This window comes from Galeopterus variegatus, unplaced genomic scaffold, assembly GCF_000696425.1.
Source record: "Galeopterus variegatus unplaced genomic scaffold, G_variegatus-3.0.2 Scaffold398, whole genome shotgun sequence".
In the NCBI taxonomy this organism is placed as follows: domain Eukaryota; kingdom Metazoa; phylum Chordata; class Mammalia; order Dermoptera; family Cynocephalidae; genus Galeopterus; species Galeopterus variegatus.
The window spans coordinates 385,587-391,880 of record NW_007726509.1 but is presented as its reverse complement, the minus strand read 5'-3'; positions in this window follow the sequence as shown (position 1 = coordinate 391,880).

The window sequence follows — 6,294 nt, the reverse complement described above, 5'->3', positions numbered from 1 at the left end:
AAAAACGATCTACTTATTCACTTTTGTAAGCAGCTAATAGCATGGTTCCCATTTTTTTTTAAAGTTCACTTTTTGTTCTAGGGAAAATGAATGTGCAAAAAACCAAAAAGAACTGTTGGCTATCTGTGTTATTCTGGATGTATAAAAATCAATGGAAAAAATAAACTTCCAAGTTGAAATGACAGTATAACACATGTATTGAAAAAAAAAATGAGAAATGTAGTCCTACTTAAATGTAGTCCCACCTAGTGTCTACTTGTGTGGCAATTATTGGATCTGGTCACAAAGCATCTTGAAAATTCATGTGTGGGATTCCTTCTTCCTGGTACTGACATATTGAACACTTCCTGAAGGAGAACTGTCAAGCTCAAGTTTTAAACCAGATAAGATACAAGAGAATCCCCCAGAGCCCCCTCTCCCAGTGTTTATAGATAGCACAGGAGAGCAGGCACTCCATGGCTCACAGTCCACTGTACGTGGTGGGGTGGGCCGCCTCCCCCTCCTGGGAGCAGGCATCATGCCCGGCCTGTGCAGGGCAGCTGGACTGCTGCTGCCCGGGAGCCACTGGAGCCTGACTTTCTTTGTACCACAGTTTCTTCTGTAAATCCAATGTTATAACTAGTGTGGATGGCAAATAAACACTTTGACAAGTACATACACCATATCAAATTGGTTTTGTCTTTCTCTGAGATGGAAGGCTGGGAAGCCATGTGATGCCCACTGCAACGCACTTTCTATGAAAATCCCTTCAACCAACAGCTTCGAGCTGAAGTCCGTGCCCTAACTCCCAGTGCTTTCACATGTCCTGGCTTCTAGGGAAGGCCTGGATCCTGCAGTTGCTTCTTTGGATACAACGGAGCACTGAAGCATGTTTTAATGATTACCTAAAAAGAAAAAGAGAACAAAAAGAATTGCATGTGATTTACAAGGGAAAGGGTATATGTCCAGCCTAAGGCCAGTCACACTCATCTGCCTTCATTCCTATAAATCTCGGGAGTACAGCTGGTTGGTTTTTAAATGAAATTATTCCCTCACTACCACCCCTGTGCAAATTATTATTAGTATTTCAGTCACAAGACTATGTGACCCAAGTCACCTTTCTGCCAAGAACCACTGTCTAAAGCTTCTTTCAGTTTGTCACCGCCATCCCACGGGAGCTCCTGACTGATCTTAAACAGTCGGACAGGAGACCACAAAAAAAAATGTCAGGAACCAAAGCAAGTCATGGCTAATGGGCAGAGGTAGGAAATGGGTGGCAGGATCAGGTTATACATGATCGTGGCTATGCGCTGGGAGGTAGAAGACAAACTTGCTAGGTAGATGTTGGAGCACCACTGTCCGTAGCAGTTTTTTAAACCAATAGCATCAGAGAGATTTTGTACCTTCTGAAGAGCTCAAAGTATTCCAGAGAAGGAATCCAGGCCTGAAGAAAATATCAAACATTTTCACTTTGATGTTGACCTTGATCACCTGGCTAAAGTAGTGTTTGTCCAGTTTCTCCCCTGTAAGGTTGTTTTATTACCCCCCTTTCCCTATTGTTTTCTTTGGAGGGAAGTCACTATGCATATAGGCTATACTTGAGAAATGGGGAATTATGCTCTCCCTCCCTTCAGAGACAGGAGTCTTTGGCTGAGAACACTCGGCCAGCCCTCACGAGCAGGCCTCCTGCCTTATGGGATACAGGGACCAGATACCCCTGGTGAGAAGGGTTCTCTCTGTTCCAGAGGGGTCAGGCAGCTGCTCCCCCTGCCAAGGTATACCAGCACCTGATCCCCACCCCTCTAGCCTAGAGAATCCAAATGCTCAGATTGCTCAGGGATCCAGAAGCAGTTCCATGTGGCCCAGTCACTTTGGACCTACCAGCTGTCTTTGTACAAGGCCGAGCTCGCCTTCACTCTCCAGATGATGCAGATAAAGTCCTCACCACAGTATCCACATGTGGCTCAGGATTCCAAGAAGTCGCCACCATTTGTTTTTTTTGTTTTTTTTTTTAGGTTTGGGATAGTTGACTGAGCTTTATCTTCTTATTACCTCACAGAATTCCCCACATTTTTCTTCAAAATGAGCCCACCTTGTGTTCATGACCATGCTTAGCTGGGCTCTCAGAATCCTAAACCCCAGAATCTCAAGGGAACTCGGAAATGAGTAAATGCAACCCTGTCTCAGATGCATAAACACCTCTCCCCACCTGTCGGGCTTTCTCAGCCAACAGCTTTGTCTCCGTCCTGACTGATAGAACAGAAAAGTTCCCATGTTCATTTTTTTCAGAGGGAGAGGAGATGGCGTGAAATGTGTTTACTGCCCCAGTAAGGAGGAGTGTTTGTTGTGTGCCAAATTTTAATATTGCTAATTAAATTTTGCATACCTCAAATTCTCCTTCTAGTTTCAATTTCAGTGATGCTGTTGTAAGGATTAATTAATGTTTTGAAAGTGTTTTGCAGATGAAAAGTCTTACATGCATGCAAAGTTTGATTATTCGTTACTACAAATAATTGTATACAGTCCACTTTTGTCTATCACCTAAGTGAGGGTTTCTGCAGGCAACTAAAAATTGCACTGTCTCTCTTAAAAAAATGTATTTTCATCAAAAGTTTACTTTTATATCGATTCATTTATTGATTCATTTTTTCATCCAGCATTTGTTGAGTGGTGGGCACTGGGGAACTGAAAATGCTCACAATTTGTGAACCAGGTAGACACACAAGGCCAACTTTATGCACCGTGCTCTCAGAACGTCCCATATTTAGTTTGTTGCTCTGCTGTCTCCATCTTGAGTTCTTAATATTTTTTTTTAATAGGGGGCCCTGCATTTTCATTTTGGATGAGGCACCCAAATTAAGTAGGCAGTCTTACAGACAGGTAAAAAACAACCAAAGTACAGCATGTGGGGCCATAACATAGGTATGAAAAACTCAAAAAAGCTACTAATGAAACAACCTGAAAAAGTTAGGGAAGACTTTAATAAACAGTTAAAATTTCTTTCAGGAAACAGATAGGAATTGTCATGCTTAGAAGGGAGAAAAGTATGATCTAGACTAAAGGAGGAGTGAGCCGTTAACACACATTGTTTTCCTCAGAGTCACAGTAAGAAGACAAGGTTGACACTGAGGTTGAAGCATTTTGCATACGCACTTGAGGAGAAATGTATGAAAATGTGAGGAGATGCAAATTAAGAACCACTGGCCCCAATGAAGCTGAGGATAATTTTATCAGGAGGGTAATATAGGGCCAGTTCTCAGAGCTATTTCTGTCTCCAACATTATGTGTGCACACTTACACACACACACAACATACACATGTGCATGCACACATACACACACCATGAGGTTAGCTGCTCAGAGTACCAAGCTGATGAGGCCAAGGTCTTCTGAGCCATTGAACACACTGGATTAAAATGTCATGAGGATGAAATTCTGGGTTCTAATTCCTGAGAAAGTTCATTAGCTTTGTTCTAAGTCATGTCCCCAAATTGCTTCCCAGCCTCAGGCTGCTGTCTCTCAACCATAATCCAAAACAGCAATAGAAGTGTGCCCCAATCCAGACATTAGACATTTAGAAATACTCCTGTATAGAGTCGTCATGTGTCAAGAGGGAGAGAGGGGCAAAGTTACTGCTATGGGTTAAATTGTGTACCCAAAAAATTTATGTGTTGCTGTCCTAATCCCCAATACCTCAGAATGTGACCTAATTTAGAAATAGGGTCAATTACAGATATAATTAGTTAAGATAAAGTCATACCGGAGTAGGGTGAACCCCTCATCCAACATGACTGGTGTCTCTAAAAAGGAAAAATTTGAACACAAAAGCATGCACACAGGGAGAACGCCATGTGACGATGAAGGCAGAGACTGGGGTGATGCTTCTATAAGCCAAGGAACGTCAAAGACTGCCAGCAACGACCAGAGGTTCAGGGAGAGGCCTGGAACAGATTTTCCCTCATAGCATCAGAAGGAACCCACCCTGCCAACACCTGGATCTCAGACTTCTTGCCTCCACAACTGTGAGACAATAAATCCCGATTAAATAAGCCACCCATTTTGTGGTACTTTGTTAGGGCAGCCCTAGCAAACAAATACAGTTACAGACTTGTGAGGGTTTGGAGTTTCTCCTAAGTGGTTCTAGACTGCCACGTGAGAGCTCTGCACCCCTCCCTGGCTCTGCTGCTGAGCCATGGCTCACGTTTGCATCGTTCCCCTTCAGGAAGTGGGTACAGCATGAGCCGTAGAGTTAATGGTTGTGTTCAAGCATCACATCTGTCACCAATTTTATTTCACATGGAAAGATCCCATGGGAAGGAGTGTGATCTCAACACTCCCCTATCAAGCGTTCAAGGTGGATTATCCACCTGGTGATTTATTGGAGTTGAATCTTGTTTGGCTTGCCTTTGTCACCTAGCTCCTCTCCCCCTGTCAGTCAGTGTGTGCTCAGGGAACGCAAATGAAATACCATGTTAACTAAGCAAAATATAGTTAGTAGGGAAAATCTGCTGAGAAAAAAAAAAATCATAAAATCCATTGGAAAGAATAAAGGGAATTTTTCCAGAATTGTGCAAAATTTTCTCAGTTAGTACAAATATAATGGGCCAGTCACTGAGTCTGTTTCCTCCGAGTTGCTATTAAGTCATTGCAATGAAACTTATTATCTGTGGAGATCGTAAAGCTTAAAAGAATGGCCTGAGATCAAGTTGTAACTCCACGACGGGGTTGCTGAAGTTCTTTGGGTGTGTAACAAATCATCTTTGTGTCTCACTTTCCCAATCTGTAAAATTGGAATAATAGGTTTATTGTGAGGTTGACATGCATTGAAGCATGTGAGGTTCTTTGAACATCACCTGTTACATTGACTGCACTAAAAATGTAAGCTATTATTATTCATTAATTCACTCAACAACCATTTGTTGAGTGCTTTCTATCTGCCCATTATTGGGGATTTCAAAGTGAATAAGACCCAGACCACAACCTAGAATAACTCACACTCTTCCTAAGTCTGACTTCCAGAGCAAAGAACCACCTCTCTGGTGGGAAGGACTTAAAGAAATCTTCAAGGCTCTAGCCTGTCAGCAGCCTGGAAAGATACCAGATTCAGACATCTAAATGAGATATGCCTGTGCCAAATGAGTGCAGCTCCTTGTCATCCATTATAGGTGGGAGAGGCAGATGATGCAGTACAAAAGGCTGCATTCGGTGTGAGAGTCCCACATACCAGGCTTAGCTGAGTGAACTTTTACTCATTTTTCCAAGACATATTTGTGGTGTCTGATCTGTGCCAGGCTCCATGCCAGACATGGGAAACATGGCAGTGACCAACTCAGAATCCTTTCCCTCCTAGTGGGGAGACAGGCCCTAAACAAATTAATAAGTAATGTATTACATATCAGATGGTGCATTAGTTTCCTAGGACTGCTGTAACAAACTACCACAAACTTGGCTTAAAATAAAAGAAATTTATTGTCTCATAGTCATGGAAGCTAGAAGTCTAAAATCAAGGTGTCAGCAAGGTTGATTCCTTCTGGAGGCTCTGAGAGAGAATTTGTTTCTAGGCCCCTCTCCTCTATTTTTGGTAATTGCTACAAGCCTTTGAGTTCCTTGCTGCTATGGTCTGAATGTGTCCCCAAAAATTCATATGTTGAAACTTAATAGCCAATATGATGTCATTAAGAGGTGGGGCCTTTAGGAGATGATTAAGTTATGAGGGCAGAGCCATCATGAAGGGAACCAGTGTCCTTTTTAATGGGCTGGAGGGAACTAGCTCGACCCTTTTCTGCCCTCTTCTCCCTTCTGCCATGTGAGAGCACAGTGTCCTCCTCTCCAGAGAGGGTACAGCACCAAAGCACTATCTTAGAAGAAGAGACCGGGATCTCACGAGATGCCAAATCTGCTAGTACATTGATCTTGGACTTTCCAGCCTCCAGAACTGTGAGAAAACTCATTTACATTGTTTATAAATTACTCAGTCTTAGGTATTTTGTTATAGCAGCACAAACAAACTAAGACACTTGCCTTAATGTATCACTCCAATCTCCCCCTTTATTGCAAGCATTCATTAAAGCACTCTTCTCTGTGTGTCTCTATGTCCAAATTTCTCTGTTCTTACAAGGACACCCTAATCCAGTATGATCTTATCTTAACTTGATTATATCTACAAAGACCCTATTTCACAAGTATCAGGGGTTAGGACTTGAACATATCTTTTGGGAAACACAATTCAATCCACACAGGTATAGGGATATGGCTATGGAGAGCAAGGGAGATGGAACGTCCCAGGGATGGGACACTAGGATTTAGGGAAGGGTTC